Genomic DNA, 25,255 nt, shown 5'->3' with positions numbered 1-25,255 from the left:
CGGGCGTGGTCGTGCTCCTTTGCATTGCCGACAACAAACGTAAACAACGAATAAGATTGAGTTTTCATTTTCATTACCGTTCAACGGTCAAAATTTTGAATAATTTTTTTAAAATCTAAAAACGTTACCAAAATATAAACACAACAATTTAACAACCAATACATTTAAACAATTCTCTTTTACCAGTACATGTTCATATTTTATGAAGGGTTTAGTTAGCGATTTGGTCTAGGCTTTCATTGTAATAAGTTCTTTTGAGTCTTTATGAGGTCTTGGTTGGTTGTTTGTGAGTTTATGGCCAAGTGGTGAGTTTACGACCGTAAACCCAGTATCCAGCACAAGTCAGCTGTATATAGGGGTTATGTAGGTCATTAATAGTTGTTGATGCCACAGGAGTTCACGGTCTTAGAGAGCAAGTTGCATCAGACGTTTTATGCAATATAAGCGTGTGCAAGCTTGTTTTAATTTTGTTTCTACTCCTATTCTTGTTTAAATCAATTGTGTGTTTGTTTGATCATTGGTAAGATCCGTTTAAGGACCTTACAATTGATATCAGAGCAAAACTAGTGTCAAAATCATCTTGCAATCGAATTTTCGGCTATATTCATCACTGTTGGGATCGGGATTGGTGGTTCTACTGCAAAAGGGGATTGAATCTAAGCCAGAAACGCGTTTTCATGACCTTCTGAAAGTTTATTGCCAAGAGTTTACGGCAGCAAACCCAGTTTACGACCGCAAGCTCAAGAACCTTCTTGGGTCGTAAACTCAGTTCTTAGACCGTAAATCAAGTATCTTCAATAACCGCAAGCTTAGCTTCAAAATCCGTAATGAGACACCGTAATCATTCGGACCGCAAACTCTCGACCGTAAACTGAGTTTACGGTCGCAATCCCCTTTGACCGTAAACTCTTGTGTTGACCGGAAACTCAATATTTTGATCCTTAAAAATAAAATATGTGTTTTAAAAATTAATAATCAATAGATTCAAAAAGTCAAACACACCACCATGAGCTGGACTCGGTCATGGGCACAACTACTCGCATTCCGAGACTCCTGTCTGCAGATGGTTTTCCTGAATGGAAATATCAGATTGAAAAGTATATTAAAATGAAAGACTTCAAGATCTGGAGAAGCATTATTACGGGTCCTGTCCGAGTTACCAACACTGTTGCAGGACAAGTTACTGATAAAGCTGTTGAGAACTACACAGATGAAGATTTTGAGAAGACTATGTGACAACCTGAAATTTATTCCATCATTGTAACCCATTTCCGTTAATAGAATTCGTTTTTATTACATTTCCCCGTTAACATTTTGGATCATGCAAATTAAATTGGGACTTTTAATTTGACTTCGTAAGTGTCGGAACGAATTAGAAACACGAGAAACAACCCCAATATCCCCTTGTGACTTCGTAAGTGTCGGAACGAATTAGAAACACGAGAAACAACCCCAATATCCCCTTGAAAAGTTTTTAGTTACGATCAAGTAGAATTACGACCATTTAATCGGGTACGACCATAAGCTCTGTTTAACGTCGGTATTAGGTAGATTCCCACTTGGCCACAAACTCAAACCCTATATAAGGGTTGAGTGGTCATCAACTTGAACTTTTCCCACTCTAGTCACACACTCTCTCTTTCTCTACCCTCTCTCTTCAAGACCCGATTTCTCCAAGAATCTTCAAGTTTTCGTCCCCAAACTATAAGTTCTCTTACCCTAGATTGTATTAAAGCTCATTTTAGGTCCATATAGCATTAAAGTCACCCAAGAATGACAAGAACAAGGAGTTTATGGCCCAAGAACTTTCTTAGGCCGTAAACCCTTAAAAGGGTGCCAAAATGCCCCCAAATTCCTTCCTTATGCTTAGAGACTAGCTTAGAACTTACCCTTGAAGTGTTATGGACCTTAAACATCAAGTTTAGATGGTTGAATGAGGGTTTACGGCCCAAGAACCTTCTTAGGCTGTAAACTCCCTTAAATGGTGCAAAATGTGCCCTAAACCCCTTAATTAGCTTTGGACTTTAACATAGAAACTTGTATGAATGAGCTTAGGACCACAAAAATGAAGGAAATGATGTGTCCAATGGTTTACGGCCATAAAATCTAGTGTTTACAACCATGAACTCCCAAGGAGTGGTCCAAGGACCGCAAACTCCAAGGGAGTACCCCTTTTGAACCCTAATCACTTCATAAGCCTTGGATTTGATCTTAGAGCCCTTCCTAGTGATGCAAGAGACCTTAAAGCACACAAATACACTCCTCCCATGAGTTTACGACCGTAAACTCCTGGGGGAATTGGTCCCTCAACCGTAAACTCTAAGGTGGGTATTTGAGGAGTAAACTCCATAGTGAGGCCTTACACTCCTTTATTGCAAACCAATAGCCTCCTAGCACTTGACCAAAGCGTTTTTCTTCACATTAGGATGCCTATACGTGTTTTAATTAGTGTTTTAATCACTAATTATATGTAAACATATGTCTTCATATGTTACTAGGGTCATAAAGTGTGTTCAAGTCTTCACTTGACACCAAGCACTCAACCGACACTTCCATCCGATCCACTCGCTGCAGGTGAGTTCATACCCCTTAATTAACCTTTCAAATGTTTTTAAATGTTTTATGGGGGGGGGGGGAATACAAGTTTAATACAACAAGTTATAGTATCAATCACATGTGATTTATAACTTGCAACCAAAAAGGATTTTCTATACTTTTAGCTACTTGTCAACAAAACTGTTTTAAATTATTATCAAACGCATTTTCTATGTTAATTTGTTATTTAAACTATTTTTAAACTTCTTTTCTTTTAAACTATATCTACACCAATATATTTATATAAGTAAGACTTGAAGGACTTAGGACTGATAGCTCGCTTTACTTCTTGTTCTTGTTTGATTGTGGTCTTAAGGTATACTGTTATCTGTCCAACTGTCGTTGAATTCTTAGTTATATATCATATATATTTGTGTTAGATATGAAAGTCTTCACTTAATTCAATACCTTTGTAAATCAAAGGCATGCAATACCACACTCTATTTAACTATAATAGGTATAGTTAAGACTACTGCTCATTACCCATATCACTATGATGCTCGCTATAATTAGTACTATTACTATTTAATACATGTTAAAGAGAACACTCTATACACTATACTAAAAAGTTCATTATACTATAATACAAGAGAATACACTAATCCAGAATGTAACACACTATTCCTCTATACGGTACTCTACTGTGCGAACACCGTGTAACCAGAGCTTCCCGGAGGGAAAGAAAACATTACATGTACAGATCTATACAGGACAAACACTATCACATCCCGACTACTAACTATAGTCCGAGCCGACTAGGCCCAGGGGTGACAAAACATCGCTAAACTACGTATGATCGGGAAGGTCATTGGACAATCTATTATCACTCAGTTTGGCTATATGAGAGATCACATTCATACCCAAATTAACACACTAAGAATTAAAGGCTAAACTAACTTCCCAAAGTGTGTATATATATATATATATATATATATATATATATATATATATATATATATATATATATATATATATATATATATAACTGAAGTTTGCAACACTACTATATCCAGCCGGCAGTAAAACTGCTGAAATAAGATATTATCTTTCCTCATCTACTTTACATGAATGAAATATATAACCATATTTTTATAATTGAGAGTCTCAATGGGAAAACTTTTACAAACTCAAAGGATCAAACTTACAAATATTCAAATTTGGAAAATATAGAATTTTCTAGGGATTTTACTATTTTCAAACATTAATCACCGCTTTTACATTACATGATTGTAAACACTTTTGTACAAGCAACGACACTAAATTCGTATGAACTCACCAGCATAATGCTGATACTTATTTTCAAAATAACTTGTATTCTCAGGTCAAAAATAGATAGGTACTGATGCAGCTTTTGAGAAGATGCAGCATATACAAGACCCATCTTTTATTTTGTTTATACTTTTGGTGTCTATCAAACTGTACAGAACATGCTTGTATTTACAATTACTATATTAATGCAATGGTTGTTGTCGCTTGTTTTTACTATTATGCATTGTTATGATACTGTACGTGACGTCCTCCACCCCAGAACGTATTCTGCCGTTCTCGGTTTTGGGGTGTGACAGATTGGTATCAGAGCATTGTTTATAGTGAATCAAATATATCAACCCATAAAAGATATACGGACTATAAACACTTCGGGACTAAAACACTCTGACCAAGAATTTAAATACTAAAATATTTAACTAAGTATATATATATATATATATATATATATATATATATATATATATATATACATCCATAAATACAAAGGGTCAGTATCATACTAGAACAGAACAAAAGTATTAAGATTGTTGTGCAACACAATTAGGCTTAGAGACATATAATCACATCTGGGTGGATGTAGCCTGATCAACTACATTTTCCTAGGAGTGACTAGCATGTGCCTAAGAGTGATTGTGGTGTTGCAACAAGTCTAAAAACTTATGAAAACTACCACAAGAACGTTAGAACAAGAATACTATAGGAGTATTCTGCATTCTAGTAACTACATATGTGATAACTAAAAGGGTCGTTACTAGTAGGGCAATAGTTGCTAAGTGGATACACCACGGTTACATGTGACTAAGGCGCTATAGACTTAGAATCTGTGACCTTTGCTTCATTTCCTGTTCTTGTTTGATTGTGGATTTAGAGTTAGGGTCACTTATTCGAAGGTCTATCCTGCTTCGGTTACATGTAATTGGTATGCACTATGCAAGTATTGGGTCGACTAATAATGATCATCCTATAAGTATCTTAGATTAGCACGTCTGTTAACCTTTCTTTCCGCATTCTTGCGTAGATAGTATGGCTCGCTTCCACCTTCCTGGTGATCCATACTATCCAAACCAATGCAATGGGGGATGGTTCGATGAGGAGCCAGAAGATGATCACCCGATCCCTTCGGATGATCACCGTTCTAAGGGATTTTTGGATAGCTCCGACTCCGAACCAGAAGTCAACAACCTGCCCCTAGTAGCTCCAAACTCTAATCCCCATCCAACATTTCAAGGTCCTACCCCCATGTGGGCAATAACGTTGAACCGATGGAGCGATGAGCAGGGTCAGCCTTTACCTTTCAACGGAGACCGAAGCTTCTATAACATAAGCGAGGGGGTGCAGCGGACCGAATCTTGCCCATCATTGTCCGTAGGATTGCCGGGAACATCGAACAAGGTCAAGCAGCCATTGGTAGAGTCGTGGAAATTGATGCCAACTCCAACCTTAGCACTGTCCGTATCCACCAAATGGAAGAAGCCATGGATAGGACTAGGAGGACCAATGAGGCTCTGCAACAACAACTAGCTGCATCCCGAGCCGAAATTAAGGAACTCAGAGCGCGTCAGAGGGTTTAGGAAAGACATCTTCACGAATTTGTACGCCAACTGGCTGATCTTAGGGTTCGCCTAATGGGTACCCGTCGCTAGTAGAAGATATCTACTTATCTTTCCCTTTTGTTTAAGGAATAGCCTTTTCTCTTTCTATGCTCGGTTGAGCACTTGTCTGTAAGCATTCCTAACTCTAAAAGTACTCTAATTAAGCTCCTAGGCTACCAACATTTTCCCTTATGGTTTGATGTAAGACTTACTTTTAGGTCATTTTTCCCGAATTTATTTTACATCATTAATACCAGTAATATTGGCAGTTATGTACTTCATGAGAAAGTATGTAGTTTTGTGTTTTTCTACTCTATTGCTATGATTCTATTTGATAGTTGAACTATGTCAGCTTGGTCTGTGAAACTCTCACAACTTGTTTACAATCGATTTTTACTATTATCTTCATCTTTATAAATATCCAGTAAAAGATGCCTCCTCGGAAGCGTCCGAACAGAGGCAAACCTACAACTCAAACTCCACCTCCACCACCTCCTCCTCCACAGTTCGATCCGGTGATGTTTCAAACAACTATAACTGCAGCTGTAATAGCAACTATGGCTCAAATGAATTCCGGTGATGCCAGTGGAGCTGGAATGGGCATCAACTCCAGACATGGTGAAATCCACCCACGTGCACAAGGATGTACTTATAAGTATTTCATGTATTGCAAACCGAAATTTTTCAATAGGACCGGAGGGATCCTTGCTTTATCCCAATGGATCGAAAGGACTGAAGCTGTCTTCGAAATGTGCTCATGCCCCGAAGAAAGCAAAATAAAGTTTGCTACTGCCACTTTCACCGAAAGGGCCTTGACATGGTGGAATGGCCATGTCAAATCACTCTCCTTGGTAACAGCCAACACCATGGGTTGGGACACACTGAAGGACCTATTGATGAGAGAGTACTGCCCTAGGGGTGAAGTTCGAAAACTCAAGGAAAAACTTTGGAACCTCAAAATGAAGGGGGCTGATATACTAGCTTATAGTGCTAGGTTATGCGACCTGCTAGCTATGTGTCCTAACATGATCCCTACTAAAAGCAAGAAGATAGAATGATACATCTGGGGTTTAGTGCCCTCGTATCGAGGGAACATTTTAGCATCATGCCCTACGACCTTTGACAGCGCCAAGGAATTGGCCCAAAGGTTGATTGATGATGAAACTCCTTCCACCCCATCAACAACCACGGCGATTGCCACTGCACCACCCAAATCAACCGAAAACAAGAGGAAGCGTTAGGACCAAAAGAAGGGCAAGAAAACTCAATCCTCTTCCAAAAACCAACAGATTGTGGCCGTCCATGCTGCCACCAATCCTACTACCCCCGCACCAACGAAATCCTATGTTGGAAACCTACCCAAATGCCCCAAGTGCTCCTTCCATCATAATGGCCCCTGCCATGAATTGCACTGCACTAACTGTGACCGGAAGGGCCATACCATCTGGTTTTGCAGATCCCAACCCAAATCTATCTCTCAAGTCCCTAGCTCTGGAGTGCGCCAGGCCTGCTATGGATGCAGTGAGGTAGGTCATTTCAAGAAAAACTATTCGAAAGCCAGGAATACGGGAGGAACATGAAGACTACTCGCTATTGGCCACAATAAAGCAGTAGCAGATCCCACAGTAGTCACAGGTATGTTCCTTCTCGACAACTCTTATGCTTGTATCCTATTCGATAGTGGATCAGAAAGAAGCTTTGTAAACCAAAACTTTAAACAATTACTTAAACAATCCCCACAACCACTAAAAGAAACATTTTTCGTAGAAATGGATAACGGAAAGACAAAGAGCTCTAACGAAATCTACATATGTTGCACCCTCACGCTAGATGATTATTCATTCCCAATCGACCTCATACTAGTATTGATCAAGAGTTTCGATCTCATTGTGGGCATGGACTGGTTGAGTCTCCATCGTGCTGATATCCTGTGCTTCGACAAAGCAATCCGTCTAAATCTACCGAATAACGAAACCTTGTTAATCTACGGAGACAAACCTAGTATGAGCCTTCACATCATCTCGAGTATTCAAGCCCATAAATACTTGTGTAAGGAATATCGTGCATTCCTTGCACACGTTGTCGACACGAGCCAGAAAATGAAAGATCTAAAAGACTTCCCCATTGTATGCGACTTCCCCGACGTCTTTCCAGAGGAGCTACCAGGTTTACCCCTGAAATGTTAGGTTGAGTTCAGAATCGACCTAATCCCAGGAGCTATCCCCGTAGCTAAATCGCCCTATTACCTAGTGTCTGCTGAGATGCAAGAACTATCCGGTCAGCTTAACGAGCTGCTCAGCAAGGGCTTTATAAGACCAAGCTTCTCAGCCTGGGGAGCACTGATCTTGTTCGTAAAGAAGAAGGATGGATCGTTCCGTATGTGCATCGATTACAGATAGGGGTGCAAATGAGCCAAGCTACTCGGGATCGGATCGTTAAAAGCTCGACTCGAAATCGATTTTAAACGAGCCCGAGCCGAGCGCGAGCTTAATATTAAGCTCGTTTATTAAACGAGCTCGAGCTCGAGCCTATGTCATTAAGCTCGATTAGGCTCGCGAGCCTAAACGAGCCTTTACATAATATAATTTATTATTATTTATATATATTAAAATAAAAATATATTAGAGGAATTACGGATTTAGGGTATTAGTAAACGAGATTCTTAACGAGCTCGAGCCGAGCTTAAGCTTATTTAGGCACGTCAGATAAAAAACGAGTCAATCCCGAGCCCGAGCCGAGCTTGGATAATTCTTTACGAGCTCGAGCCGAGCTTAGTACAAGAAAGCTCGAATCGAGCCGAGCTCGAGCTCGAGCCTCATATAACTTAAACGAGCCCGAGCCGAGCCTAGCCAGGCTCGGGTTCAGCTCGGCTCGTTTGCACCCCTAATTACAGAGAACTCAACAAGCCGACGGTCAAAAATCGCTACCCTATTCCCCATATAGATGACCTATTCAACCAACTGCAAGGAGCGAGTTACTTTTCCATGATTGATCTTAGGTCCGGGTATCATCAGTTACGAGTGCTTGAGGAGGATATCCCAAAAACAACCTTACGAACTCGTTACGGACATTACGAGTTCATAGTAATGTCGTTCAGACTGACCAACGCGCCTGCGGTATTCATGGATTTAATGAATAGGGTGTGTCGTCCTTACTTGGATCAGTTTTTCATCGTCTTCGTTGATGACATACTCATCTACTCTCGAAGTAAGGAGGAGCATAGTGATCACCTACGACAAGTCCTAGAAACCCTACGATCAGAGAAGCTATATGCGAAGTTCTCAAAGTACGAATTCTGGATCCGAAGAGTAGAATTCTTAGGACGTGTGGTTAGCGAAGAAAGAATCCATGTGGACCCATCCAAGATTAAAGCTATTGAGAACTGGTCAGCACCGAAGATGCCGACCGAAATTCGTCAATTTCTAGGCCTCATCGGTTACTACCACAGATTCATTCAGAACTTCTCTCGGATCGCGAAAACCCTTACCATATTGACCCAGAAAGGCGTGACATTTGGCTGGGGAGAGAAGAAGGAGAACGCATTCCAATCCCTGAAATGGGCCTTATGCACCGCACCAATACTATCCCTCCCCAAAGGGATAGAAGATTTTGTGGTATACTGTGATGCATCAAATCAGGGGCTTGGTTGTGTTCTGATGCAACGAGGTAAGGTCATCGCCTACGCCTCAAGACAGCTGAAGACACACGAGGTCAACTACAGCACACATGACCTCGAATTAGGAGCGTTTCCGTTCGCCCTAAAGATCTGGAGACACTACTTGTACGGCACAAAGAGCACAATATACACCGACCACAAAAGTATACAACACATATTCAGCCAGAAGGAGCTGAATATGAGACAACGATGGTGGGTCGAGCTACTCATTGATTACGAATGTGAAATTCGTTATCGTCCGGGTAAAGCCAATGTAGTAGCAGACGCCCTAAGCCGGAAAGAACATTCTGGTCGAAGTGTCAATTCATTAATAATGACTATCCATTCACATCTCTCCGTACAGATTAAGGAAGCTCAGCTCGAAGCGTTGAAGCCTGAAAATGTAGCGGGAGAATCCCTACGAGGAATGGATAAGAACTTGGAAGTCAAGGGTGACAGAGCCTTATATCTCATGGACCGAATCTGGACACCGCGACACGGTGGCTTCAGAGACTTAGTCATGAAGGAAGCCCACAACACTCGATACTCCGTTCACCCAGGATCAGATAAGATGTATCTAGATCTTAAAAAGTCATACTAGTGGCCTAACATGAAAGCAGGGATTGCTACCTTCGTAAGTAAATGCCTTACTTGCGCGAAGGTCAATGTCGAATACCAGAAGCCATCAGGTCTTCTACAGCAATCGGAGGTACCGAAGTGGAAGTGGGAGTGGATCACTATGGATTTCATAACTAAGCTACCCAAGACAACGGGTGGGCTGGATACCATATGGGTCATCGTCGACAGATTGACCAGGTCCGCACACTTGCTGCCCATCAAAGAAACAGACAAGATGGAGAAACTCACAAGAACATACATGAAGGAAATCGTATGGCTACATGGTGTCCCTATATCTATTATCTCCGATAGAGATAGTAGGTTTACTTTGAGATTTTGGCAATCATTGCAAAACGCATTAGGGACGAGGCTGGACATGAGTACAACCTACCATCCGCAGACCGACGGACAAAGTGAGAGGACTATCCAAACCCTGGAAGATATGTTGCGAGCCTGTGTGATCAACTTTGGTAAGGCATGGGATACCCATTTACCCTTTGTCGAGTTTTCCTACAACAACAGTTATCATACGAGCATCAAGGCAGCTACATTCGAAGCCCTTTACGGCCGAAAGTGCAGATCCCCTCTATGCTGGGCTGAGGTGGGTGACACTCAGTTAGCTAAAGGACGCATTCCTAATAGCGCTCTCACGGGTCCGGAGATCATTCGAGAAACGAACAAGAAGATTGTACGAATACGTGAACGATTAAAAGCCTCTAGGGATCGACAGAAAAGCTACGTAGACAAACGAAGAAAACCCTTGGAGTTCCAGGTGGGAGACCGAGTACTTTTGAAAGTCTCACCCTGGAAGGGCACGATATGCTTTGGAAAGTGTGGAAAGCTGAATCCAAGATACATAGGGCCTTTCGAGATTCTCGCTAGAATCGGCCCCGTAGCTTACAAACTTAACCTACCCCACAAACTCAGTAACATACATCCTACCTTCCACGTCTCGAACTTGAAAAAGTGCCTATCCGACGAGAATCTCGTAATCCCACTAGAAGAGATCAAGATTAATGAGAGACTCAACTTCGTGGAAGAACCTGTAGAGATTTTGGATCGAGAAGTCAAACGAACGAAACTAAGCCACATCCCCATTGTGAAGGTTCACTGGAACGCCAAACGAGGACCAGAGTTCACTTGGGAGCGTGAGGATTAAATGAAACTTAAATATCCCCATATTTTTGTTTAGTTATTTTGTAATAGCATGGTTGTTTGAACTTTAAATTCGGGACGAAAATCCCTATAACGGGGGGATGATGTGACAACCTGAAATTTATTCAATCACTGTAACCTAATTCCGTTAATAAAACTCATTTTTATTAAATTTCTCCGTTAACATTTTGGATCATCCAAATTAAATTGGGACTTTTATTTTGACTTCGTAAGTGTCGGAATGAATTAGAAACACGAGAAACAACCCCAATATTCCCTTGAAAAGTTTTTGGTTATGATCAAGTCGAATTACGACCATTTAATCGGGTACGACCATAAGCTCTGTTTAACGTCGGTATTGGGTAGATTTCCACCTGGCCACAAACTCAAACCCAATATAAGGGTTGAGTGGTCATCAACTTGAACTTTTCCCACTCTAGTCACTCTCTCTCTCTCTCTCTCTCTCACTCTACCCTCTCTTTTCAAGACCTGATTTCTCCAAGAATCTTCAAGTTTTCGTCCCCAAACTATAAGTTCTCTTACCCTAGATTGTATTAAAGCTCATTTTAGGTCCATATAGCATTAAAATCACCCAAGAATGACAAGAACAAGGAGTTTACCGCCCAAGAACCTTCTTAGGCCGTAAACCCTTAAAAGGGTGCCAAAAAGCCCCCCAAATTCCTTCCTTATGCTTAGAGACTAGCTTAGAACTTACCCTTAAAGTGTTATGGACCTTAAACATCAAGTTTGGAGGGTTGAATGAGGGTTTACAGCCCAAGAACCTTCTTAGGCCATAAACTCCATCAAATGGTGCAAAATGTGCCCTAAACCCCTTAATTAGCTTTGGACTTTAACATAGAAACATGTATGAATGAGCTTAGGACCACAAAAATGAAGGAAATGATGTGTCCAAGGGTTTACAAGCATAAGCCCTAGTGTTTACGACTGTGAACTCCTAAGGAGTAGTCCAAGGACCGCAAACCCGAACGGAGTACCCCTTTTGAACCCTAATCACTTCACAAGCCTTGGATTTGATCTTAGAACCATTCCTAGTGATGCAAAGACCTTAAAGCACACAACTACACTCCTCCCATGAGTTTACGGCCGTGAACTCATGGGGGAATTGGTCCCTCAACCGTAAACTCACCTAATGTGGGTATTTGAGGAGTAAACTCCATAGTGAGGCCTTACACTCCTTTATTGCAACTTAATAGCCTCCTAGACTTGACCAAAGAGTTTTTCTTCACATTAGGATGTCTATACGTGTTTACTTAGTGTTTTAATCACTAATTATATGTAAACATATGTCTTCATATGTTACTAGGGTCATAAAGTGTGTTCAAGTCTTCACTTGACACCAAGCCCTCAACCGACACTTCCATCCGATCCACTCGCTGCAGGTGAGTTCATACCCCTTAATTAACCTTTCAAATGTTTTTAAATGTTTTATAAGGGGGGGGGGATACAGTTTGAATACAACAAGTTATAGTATCAATCACATGTGATTTATAACTTGCAACCAAAAAGGATTTTGTATACTTTTAGCTACTTGTCAACAAAATTGTTTTAAATAATTATCAAACGTATTTTCTATGTTAAATTGTTATTTAAACTATTTTCAAACTATTTTTAAACTTCTTTTCTTTTAAACTATATCTACACCAGTATATTTATATAAGTACGACTTGAAGGACGTAGGACTGATAGCTCGCCTTACTTCCTGTTCTTGTTTGATTGTGGTCTTAAGGTATACTGTTATCTGTCCGACTGTTGTTGAATTCTTAGTTATATATCATATATATTTGTGTTAGATATGAAATTCATCACTTAATACAATACCTTTGTAAATCAAAGGCATGCAATCCCACACTCTATTTAACTACAATAGGTATAGTTAAGCCTAGTGCTCATTACCCCTATCACTATGATGCTTGCTATAATTAGTACTATTACGAGTTAATACATGTTAAAGATAACACTCTATACACTATACTAAAAAGTTCATTATACTATAATAAAAGAGAATACACTAATCCAGAATGTAACACACTATTCCTCTATACGGCACTCTACTGTGCAAACACCGTGTAACCAGAGCTTCCCGGAGGGAAAGCAAACACTACATGTATAGATCTATACAGGACGGACACTATCACATCCTGACTACTAACTATAGTCTGAGCCGACTAGGCCCAGGGGTGACAAAACATTACTACACTACGTATGATCGGGAAGGTCATCGGACACTTTATTATGACTCAGTTTGGGTATATGAGAGATCACATTCATACCTAAATTAACACACTAAGAATTAAAGGCTAAACTAACTACCCGAAGTGAATATATATATATATATATATATATATATATATATATATATATATATATATATATATATTACTAACTGAAGTTTGCAACACTACTATATCCAGCTAGCAGTAAAACTGCTAAAATAAGATATTATCTTTCCTCATCTACTATACATGAATGACATCTATAACCATATTTTTCTAATTAAGTCTCAATGGGAAAACGTTTACACTCTCAAAGGATCAAACTTACAAATATTCAAATCTGGAAAATATTGGATTTTCTAGGGATTTTACTATTTTCAAACATTAATCACAACTTTTACATTACATGATTGTAAACACTTTTATACAAGCAACGACAGTAAATTCTTATGAACTCACCAGCTTTATGCTGATATCGTTTTCAAAATAACTTGTATCCTCATGTCAAAAATAGACAGGTACTGATGGAGCTTTTGAGAAGATGGAGCATATACAAGACCCATCTTTTATTTTTTTTATAGTTTTGGTGTCTATCAAACTGTACAGAACACACTTGTATTTACAATTACTATACTAATGCAATGGTTGTTGTCGCTTGCTTTTACTATTATGCATTGTTATGATACTGTACATGATGTCTTCCACCCTAGAACGTATTGCGTCATTCTCGCTTTTGGGGTGTGACAGTTGAGGAGCAGGAACGAGCTTTGGCTACTCTAACCATGGCCCTGTCTCCGGATATAGCTCAAGGTTTTAGGGAGTATACTTTAGCAAAGGCTTTCTGGGAAGCCCTAATTAAGGTATATGAAGGGAATGAAGAAATGAAGGAGAGTCATTAGGATATGTTGCGCCAAAAATTCAACATGTTCAATTACATTCCTGGTGAAACCCCGGAGGCACAACTAAAACGATTCACAACTCTCACCACTTAGATGAATATAGCTGGGATCTTCTTGACAAAGTCTGAAATAAATAAGAAGCTGTTGAATGGTCTTCCAAAGTTATGGGTCATGAATGTATATGTTATCAAGAAGACCAAGGATCCGAATCGTATAGCTCTCGTTGAAACAATGGCGATCATCAAGGCTTGTGATATTGATGATAAACAGCGAGAGATCAACCATGTGAATTCATATTCAATTACAAATCTTGGGATCTCCTCCAACAATGCTTTTTCATCTCTCACCTTTCCCTCTCCAAGCCAACCTTTTGCTGCTCAACAAGCTCAAACTCAATCAACAATTTCATTTCCTGCTACATCATCCATGCCTTTCTCTCAGAACCAATTGTCTGTTGCTCCACAAATTGCTCCTTCCTCAAGTGTGGCTTCCTCCTCAAATTCTAAGGAGATTGATGAAAATTTAGCCTTCCCCACGGGACTTGTTAATTGCTAACATGCTCTTGTAGTTGGAGATCTTCCACCATGGCAATGCTCATTTGGCCCAAGTTGGTGATGAAGCTTCCGCAGAGAGTGTTGCAGCTGAAGATAAAGAGATGGAGCTACAATTTGCACTGATGGTCTCTTCTACTTCTAAACCGAAGACAAATGAGGTAAGTTTGCCTTCCTATTCTTAGGCTTGTGTTGATTATGTTAAGATTCTTCGTGATGAAATAGATTCTTTACGTAGAGAAGGAGAGGACCTTAGATATGAGGGCTATCAACTTAAAAAATTACCAAAACCCTTAAAAGCCCAATTAGAGACAAAAATAAAGGATTTTAGGAAACTTCAGGATTACTACAGTAATAAATGCGAAAACTATGAGTATATTAAGAGATATAATGCTAAGTTACTGAGCTCGATACATTAAAAGCCAAATTTAAAACTGCTGATATTGATTTTAAGAAATTTGATGTGCCAAGCGAAGTAGTTGTAAATATGATAGATCATTCTTTACAATTCAAAAATAACCAGCAGAAACGTCTAGGATATGATAAAGTGCCACCTCCCTTTAATCATACATATCGGTATCAACCTTTGTCCATGGATGAGATTGCTAATGAACCATTCATGGTTTATGGCAAGCCTTATGGTTTTGTTTCGGGAGGATTTATTAATGTTGAAAGTACTAACATTTCTACTTCCCCTGCAGATCACTCCTTAGATCAGTCAAAGCACGAGGTTGAAGGATCTGTTTCTAATAACAAACCCGAGTCTGAACCTGAAGTTTTAGTTTCCAATAAAGATTTTTTTTGTTTCTGATGTTCAAAAAGACAATGTTTTTCATGATACTTTTGCATATGTTCTTTTGATTTAAATTCTTTTGATGTTTTTGATGAGTTGGTTGATGATTCTATTGTTTGTGATGTTTCTAATGAAAATATACCAACTCCACAGGTCATTTTATCTGATGCACCCTCACTTATCTCACAACCTGCTTCTTGTTCATGTTTATGTGGGAAAAGTAAGGGTGTCAGTAAAGAAAATAAAACTGAACAAAATTGTACAAATTCATATAATAACAAACAAATTTATTTTAATTGTGGTGTAAGTGGTCATATAGCTAGAAATTGTCCAAATAGGATCTTTGTACATTATATGTCACCAAGAGGAGAGAACGAATCTAGAGGAAGGTCTTTAATTAGAAAGTCCTCAAGAACTCGTTCTCAGAATGATGATTGGAAGGGTGATCGAAGTAGAAAAGGGCAGGTTTTCAAAAGAATAAAAAGATTTTTCATAACAAAGTCACCAACTGTTTTCCAAAATCGAACAAGGCTCCGCCAAGAATGGTTTTGTCAAGGAGTAGTCCTGGGTCTTCAACCGCTTCTGGTAGAAAGCCTAGGAGCTCAATGCGAACAAATAAGAAACACATTTCAAAATCTCCAGTGACTGTTAGGAAACCAAATTATCAATGGATGCCCAAAATAACTTCCTGTCAATCATCAACATCCTCGGAAAAGACTACAAATATTGATAAATATGAGAAAATGAAGGGTAAACCCGGGAAAGTAATGACCTGGGTTCCCAAATCTAATTAAGCCCGCTCATCTTGTAGGGACAGTTGCAGAGGAATGTCATCAGACCTTGGTACGTCGACAGTGGCTGCTCCCAGTATATGATAGGAGACATCTCCCAATTGAGCAACATCCAATCCTTCAATAGGGGATACGTCTCTTTTGCAGGCGGAGAAGGTGGCAAGATCATGCAGAGGGATACCCTTACTAATGGAGTGTTAAGTTTAGAGAATGTCAACTTTGCTCTCGAGTTGAAGCACAGCTTGTTGAGTGTGTCTCAAATATGCAATAAAGGCTATTCTACACATTTCACTGACAAGGAGTGTATGATTCTCAAGCAAGACATTGTCATCCCTGAAGAATGGATTCTTGTTAAATCTAAGAGGGATGGAAATGCTTATATTATTGATATAAATAGCAACCTTCCCGAATAATTCACTTGACTCTTTTCAAAGGTCTCAGAACAGAACGCAATGTTGTGGCACCGACGACTCGGGCATGCTAATGCTAAAAACTTGAATTGTCTTGCGAAGAATGAGATGTTCCGTGGTTTTAATGTCAAAGACTTTATAACTTTTGAAAAGTGTGTGTCATGTGCACAAGGAAACATCATAGAAAACCACTTCTGCCGAAACAGGTTAACTCAATCTGTCAGGTACTCAAATTGCTGCATATGGATCTATTTGGACCAGTCAACGTCCTCAACATTAACAGAAATTCATACTATCTGGTTGTGATTGATGACGTCTGTTGTTTACGTGGGTTTTCTTTCTATCCAACAAAGTTGGGGTTGTTGATCTAATAAAGAAATTCATTGGGTTGATTGAGAACCAAACCAACAATCATGTGAAGGCGCTACACACTAATAATGGGACAGAATTCAAAAACTCTATTCTTGATCATTTTTGCGCAGAAAAGGGGATCATGCGTCAATATGGCTTTGCTCACACACCTCAACAAAATGGTGTTGCTAAAAGGAGAAATAGAACTTTAAAAGATGCTGCAAGGACAATGCTGTTTGACTCCAAGTTACCTGTTTTTTTTGGGATGAAGCGATTAACACTACCTGCTACGTTCAGAATTGTGTATTGATCAACAAAGCTCAAATGAAGACGGCATATGAGATTCTATATGGTTACAAGCCTTCTGTCATTCATTTTCGTGTATTTGGCTACCCTTGCACCCTTCTTCACCTGGAATCCAACCCAAAGTTTAACGCCAAAGCCGATGACTATTATTTCATAGGGTATGCTGCACACACCGCATATAGGGTCTACAACAAGAAGACGAAGCAAATTGTGGAATCTTATGATGTGGGCTGGTTGGATTAAAATGAAACGGATGCTCGAGTGGGTCCGGATTGGTTATTTGATTACACATCTCTCTTCAAATCCATAAATGTGTCTTCGAATAGTTCGTCTGGATCTTCCTCTGGCTCAAAGAGTGTGTCTGAAGATGAAGACGAAGAAGTTGTATACAGATCCCCAAGGGTAACCTCTTCACCATCTAAGGGGGATTCTTCTGCTACAACTGAGGGGGAGTCGTCTATTGCATTTGATAGTCCAAAATATTCAGCTCAAAATGACACTCCTGATGCTGATGCTACACCTCTTACCCCAGTTGAAAGAGAAGTCATGTCTAGAGATGCTTCCGCTGTGACTCCAACGTTTATGGAACTACTCTTTACTGAAGAAATTACAGAAGAGTTTGTAGCATATTCATCTAACATTGAACAATAAACAAATCATGGAGTTTTAAATATCCACAATCTTCCAGTTTTACCCCATGATATCAACCAGGAGATATCCTCAAGAATTCAATACGATCATCTGATCGAATATGTCATCGGTTAGCTGGGCGACGGGGTTCAAACTAGAAGTCAGAGTGGAGATGTTAACACATGTCTCTATTGTTGCTTTATCTCTCAAATAGAGCTTAAGAACATTAAAATGGGTTTGAATGAGCCCAGTTGGGTAGATGCTATGCATGAAGAGCTGAATCAGTTTGAAAAGCTCGGGGTTTGGAAATTGGTTGAGTTACCAAAGGGAAAAAGTTCTCTTGACACATACTAGGTCTATCGAAACAAGCAGGGTGATTCAGGAGTTATAGTGCGTAATAAAGCTAGATTTTTGGTTCGCGGGTTTAGACAAGTCGAGGGTCTTGACTACACTGAGGTTTCTACTCCAATAGCTCGTTTGGAGGCTATTCGTATCCTCCTTACTTATGCTTCCTACATGAACTTCAATGTTTACCAAATGGATGTCAAGACAGCCTTCTTGTATGGCAAGGTGAAGGAAGAAATCTATGTTGATCAGCCCCCTGTGTTCGTTAACTCGAAGTTTCCTAATCATGTTTACAAGTTGGACAAGGCATTGTATGGGTAACATCATGCTCCTCGAGCGTGGTATGCAACTCTCACAAAGCATTTGCTCAAGCATGGTTACTCTCGTGGTACTATTGATCAAACTTTATTCATCAAGAATGGATAATGATCAGATTCTAGTCCAGATCTACGTTGATGACATTATCTTCGGGTCGACTAGTCCGTAACTTTGCAAGGAGTTTGAAGGCGTCATGAAAAAGCAGTTTGAGATGTATTCATTGGGAGAAATGACCATGTTTCTGGGGCTTTAGGTTAAACAAAATTCAACCTGAATCCTGCTCCATCAAGCTAAGTATGTGGAGGATATTCTTGAGAAGTTTGGGTTTTAAGATGCAAACCCTGCATCAACATCGATACCGAAAGACCCCTGCTGACTCCAGATACAGATGGTGAATCCGTAGATCAGACTCACTACAGATTGATGATCGGATCGTTGATGTATCTTACTGCAAGCCGTCCATACATGATGTTTGCAGTTTGTCAATGCGCACGTTATCAGGCTAATCCTAAACTTTCACATCATATTGCTGTCAAAAGAATTTTTTGGTATCTCAAAGGCAGTCCAAAATTGGGTCTTTTGTATCCGTAGAATTCCGAATTTGATTTATATGCTTTTGCTGACAGTAATTATGGACGCTGTGAGCTTGATAGGAAATCTACTTCAAGAGGGTGTCAATACCTTGGTGACAAGCTAGTGTCGTGGTAGTGCAAGAAACAACACATTGTCTCAACCTCAACAGCGGAAGCGGAATATGTTGCTGCATCTTCTTATTTGTGACATCCCCAAAATCACGGCCAGAAAAGACCGGTTTTTTTATACTTTATTTCAAAATCAGAGTAATCTTTTAATAAAAGAGTTGCGGAATTTGTCCCAAAACAATATTATGATAAAGATTTATCAAAAGCATTTCCTTAAAAATGTATTTCATTAAAAAGACTCGGGATGTCATGTTCGATATAGTACATAAGTATAAACAATACAACATAGGCCTTACTACATTATTTCATATCTACAAGCCTATATCCGTAATCCCTCGTCCAAAACATCACATCTATGCTCATGCGCCACTACCTGTAATACAAGAAACTAAGTGGGTCAGGCTTGGGAGCCTGGTGAGCACATATGGTTTTCAACCCACAATAAATAAGTTTATTAACTTTATCAAACCAAATAAACCCGATTACCCATTCCCGTTATCCTCACTTTACGTCCCTAAGATATCTAACACAAGGGACCTAGTCTAAGGACTATCATCAGGATGGACACTACTGCTAAGGGGATTCCTCAGCCATAAATGTCCTTAAGGAAACCATGTGGGGGATGGAGTACATCTGGTGAGCAAACAGTTCAAATAAACACACAGTTCGAATAAACACCTACAGGTTGCGAGCCTTCTAGTGTTCTACTGGACTGTCTAGAATAGTCCATGGTCGTCATCTATACTCCACTAGATGACTGGATCATCATTAACATCTATAACGAGGCCTCTCATTATTTTATTTTGTCACACAGCAACTATTACATCTACCCATGTTTTACACAACACATTTTGTAGATATAAAATACATATACAGTTTAAATCATTCAAAACATGTATAAAACGTTCATCCAGCATAGATAGCAAGTATTCAGATAATATGCACACATAGCAGGTAATTTATATAAAATACTTCATATCTATGTGTAAGCTGAACGTAACTATGCACTCACCTGAGAAGGTGGTGACTCGGTACTCGGACAACGCTTCGTTTACTTTAAAATAATTTCCTTCGACGAAACCTAGTATTATCACCACTAGATTTTAGTCTAATATTACCGTGACTAATTATTAGTCTTATTATTATTATTATTATTATTATTATTATTATTATTATTATTATTATTATTATTATATAAGCGTTTAAACAATACTTTCCAACCACTATGTACAGACAGGGGCCAAACATAAAACATCGGAGGGCAGGACCATTTTGGCGTATAGCACTTCTAAAATCCAACAACCCTATGCAGCCCTTTAAACCAGATTCCCCGTACCGCGAGTAGTTAAAAAGATATTATAACGACACTTATATAAGTCATAATAATAGCTCAAATATTTATTATAAATTTATAATAACAATAATAATTTTAAATATAAACTATATTTAAAATAGGGTAAGCATAACTTACTTACAAGGGGATTTTAGCTAGGAGTCGGGCTCTGCAGGGGCAGAACTTCGTCGCTGAATCTTTCTAAGAAAGATTCGTGCAGCACTTCAGCGCTCACCTTACTATACTAAAACTACAGAAAGAGAAGTCGAATCACGAGGGACCGAAATGCTTGGGGGATAAGGAGAGAAAGACTCTTGAATCAAGAGAATGGTGCAAGAAATATGAGAGCCCAAGCCTCTTATTTATAGTAATTGAATTTACAAAAACTACCCTCCATAATTACTTAATGGCCTTATATTTATATAAACAACTAAACACCCCTTCATAATAGTATTTTAAATAGATTTAACGATAATTGCACTAAACTAATGTCGAAAGAACTCAACATTAGTCTTATAATGACCGCATCGTCGATACCTTTCTAATGATATATACATATGTATATATATGTGTAGGTATATATGATTTATACTTTATTTTAATACGTAAATATGCTATTATAAATTGTAACTCGTTCATACGAACTCCGCTCTTGACATTATTTATATCCACGCGTAGGTGGAGACGTACTCTACAACTTTCGTTTAGATTCCATCGGCTCATTTTGACTTTATTTTTAAAGTTATATTTTTAACAGGCCGTGACATGATTGGTCCGTTAAAATCTCATAACTTCTTTATCCGATGTCCATTTTCTTTTGTCTTTTTATCGTTACGCTACTAATAACGAGATCTTCGATTCTCATTTAGGTTGTTTCAGCTAAAAACCGCTCGATCTAATACTCAAACTTCGGGATGTACACCGCTAAGCCGAAACTTCGAAAAATCATAACTTCCTTATAAGAAGTCAGATTTGGGCGTTCTTTTTATGGACGCTCTCATTTTAACATATTCTACGACTTTCATTTAGATTACCAAGGCTAAAAGAAGCTCTATCATAAATTCACTATTTACGTCTCCTGGTGCCGTGCCGGTTTTGCCGTAAAACTTCGACGGGCCATTACTTCTTCGTTATAACTCGGATTTTGACGCTCTTTATATGTACGGAAACCTTGTAACATATACTAAAACTTGGTTGATATTATTTTTTCTTAATAATCTTTTGTCGAAAATTCGTTTTTGACTAGCCCGGATCTACGGGAGTTACAATTATCTCCCCCTTAGGATGATTACGTCCCGGAATCATCAACGAAACAGGATTGTATAATAACTCCATACGTTATCTCTTCATCCTAGGTAATAACTGTAACTTCTATGTCGCTTCGAACGAGTATCTAACTCTTGGACTCCTTGACTGAAGGTGGTGCTCGGTCTTGCACCTACTCGTTGGACTTTCAATCATGACCTTCGTGTGACAACCTCATTCTTTATCAGAGACTCCTTCTTCTTCTTAAAAAACTTAGGATAAGTTAATTTTATTACTACAATTGACCAATGTATCATATTCTAATGAACTATCATCGTATGTAGCAATACTTAGACTCAGGTATCTTAGAGTCAAATTCTGGAATGGAATATGCCTTCCTTCATCGTCTAATGTGATATAATCACATTTTAACATGTAGTATTTCTAGCTACCAACTTCTTTAACAATGAGCATGATACTTCTATTGATCGCTTTGATTTCAATCGTTTGGTTTAAGTCGGACGCTACATCAAATTTGGTTCTCTGAACCACGTAACCTACTCATCGTAGTCAAACTTAATGTGATATGACCACTAGGGTCAGGATAACAACAATCTTCTTAGTCATTACCGAATCAATGGTAATGACATACTTGAATCAAACAAAATCAATTACTAGTTTCATGGTAACCTTGTGACTTTCCCTGATCCAAGTGTGAGTCCTGTGCTTCCGGTAGTATAGGCCTCTACTACCTTTCACACCTACTCATACTCGTCCCAAGTATTGTCCCGTAGTTTTCCAAGTCACCATACAAGAAAATCACATAGAAACTTAACACATAAAATATCAAAACGAAGGTTTTATATTATTCCTTGAAACGATTACATGGGTGTTCAAGTTCACCCTAGATTATGCCTCTAATAGGCTACACCATATGACACTATCTACATGGCTTCTTCATAACTTGATCTCCATGTATCCATCCTCACTCGCGATTCCTTGCATCGTCAGCTGCTTCGTCTAGAATCATATGGAATGCTCTTGCCTTTGGTTTTGGCGGAATGTTTGGTCTTGCCGCCTCTTTCTTTTTCGGGCAATCCTTAGCAACATCCCCTTCTTCACGGCATTCATAACACACCCTTTTGCTGGCGGTGCACTCGTTGGCGTAATGTCCTGTCTTCCCGTACTTGTAGCAAGTCACTTCTTCGCTACATTTCCCAAAGTGATTCTTCTAGCACTTCTCGCACCATTTCACTTTGTTTGCTCCTCCGCTAAACTCCTTTGAACCAGACTTGATCTTCTTATCGGGCCTCGTAGACCCCTCAAACTTCCTCTTTTCGCCAACCTCAATCTTGTTGGCAGCTCTTCCTTTAATGATATCTTCCACGGACTTGGCAGCCCAGATAGCTGCCTCCAGAGTAAGTGTCTGACGCACCGGCACCGCGTACTCCCATGGAAGTCCCTTTGCGTACTTGTCGATTTTCGTCAGCTCATCCGGAACATGGCGCAAGGCAAACTCCATCTTCTATGTGAAGTTGTTGGTGTATTCATCAATTGACATGCTTCCTTTCTTCAAGGTCAGGAACTAGTTCTCTAGCTCGAGTAAGTTTTGAGCTGAGCAGTACTTTCGTTTAAATTGCACCAGAAACTCTGCCCATGCCAGTTGCAGGGGCTCATTGGGGCTCACAGTCTTCCGTAGGGTATTCCACCAGCGAATAGCGCCTCCTCTGAATTGACGTACTACAAACGTGGTTTGTAGCTTGCCTTTGCAACCACATGTCATGAAGGCCAATTCCTTCTATGAGATCCAATCCATGACCCCGATCGGATCTTCCTTCCCAGTGAAAGTCGATGGCTTGCAAGTTAGAAAATCTTTGTACTTGCATCCATTCCTCTCGACTCCTTCATCATGATTGTTCCTCCTAATCACCGGGGGATCAGCTTGACCAACGGTCCTGCTGTCATTTCATTCCTCAGACTGCCCGTCATTCAGCTCGGGCTACTCAATAGGCATCGTAATTTCCTCTCGAGCTTGTTGAAGTAAACGCCTTGTTTCCTCCATTTGACGATCCAACATCATCTGGGTCAATGCTTGCACTCCGGCCATCGTGATTGGCTCGGGTACAACTTCTACTACGACTGGTATTTGCTGTATCACTGGGGGCTGATCTCGGTTCCCATTTGCATTCACGTTTCCGCTACGAGTCCTTGCCATCTTGATGTATACACCGAATAAGGTGAATCTAGATCTTTATTTAGGATTGACGTTTAAATCATCCTCATCACTCTGAAATGTTTATATGCTAGTTCTAATATCGTAGTTAAACGCTTAGAATTCTAAACACATAAGGTTTCCCGATCCGGTCGGCAACAGACCATAGATTCGAACAAATAATAGCATGTCAGGCACAAAGCATTTAGCACATAAAAGCATTTTAGGCATAATTCCAAAAATAAGCTAGTGCTCACACCTCACAATCATCGCTTAGCATTCTAAGTTTAAGTCTACAAATCCTACAAATTCCTAGTTCGCTTAAACTAATGCTCTGATACCAACTGTGACATCCCCAAAATCACGGCCAGAAAAGACCGGTTTTGTTTATACTTTATTTCAAAATCAGAGTAATCTTGTCCCAAAACAATATTATGATAAAGATTTATCAAAAGCATTTTCTTAGAAATGTATTTCATTAAAAAGACTCGGGATGTCATGTTCGATACAGTACATAAGTATAAACAATACAACATAGGCCTTACTACATTATTTCATATCTACAAGCCTATATCCGTAATCCCTCGTCCAAAACATCACATCTATGCTCATGCGCCACTACCCGTAATACAAGAAACTGAGTGGGTCAGGCTTGGGAGCCTGGTGAGCACATAGGGTTTTCAACCCACAATAAATAAGTTTATTAACTTTATCAAACCAAATAAACCCGATTACCCATTCCCGTTATCCTCACTTTACGTCCCTAAGATATCTAACACAAAGGACCTAGTCTAAGGACTATCATCAGGATGGACACTACTGCTAAGGGGATTCCTCAGCCGTAAATGTCCTTAAGGCAACCATGTGGGGGATGGAGTACATCTGGTGAGCACACAATTCAAATAAACACACAGTTCGAATAAACACCTACAGGTTGCGAGCCTGCTAGTGTTCTACTAGACTGTCTAGAATAGTCCGTGGTCGTCATTTATACTCCGCTAGATGACTTAATCATCATTAACATCTATAACGAGGCCTCTCATTATTTTATTTTATCACACAACAACTATTACATCTACCCATGTTTTAAACAACACATTTTGTAGATATAAAATACATATACAGTTTAAATCATTCAAAACATGTATAAAACGTCCATCCAACATATATAGCAAGTATTCAGATAATATGTACACATAGCAGGTAATTTATATAAAATACTTCATATCTATGTGTAAGCTGAAAGTAACTA

The sequence above is a fragment of the Lactuca saligna genome, chromosome 3 (assembly GCF_052625555.1).
Source record: "Lactuca saligna cultivar CGN05327 chromosome 3, ASM5262555v1, whole genome shotgun sequence".
Taxonomy (NCBI): domain Eukaryota; kingdom Viridiplantae; phylum Streptophyta; class Magnoliopsida; order Asterales; family Asteraceae; genus Lactuca; species Lactuca saligna.
Note: the sequence above shows the minus strand (reverse complement) of the source record.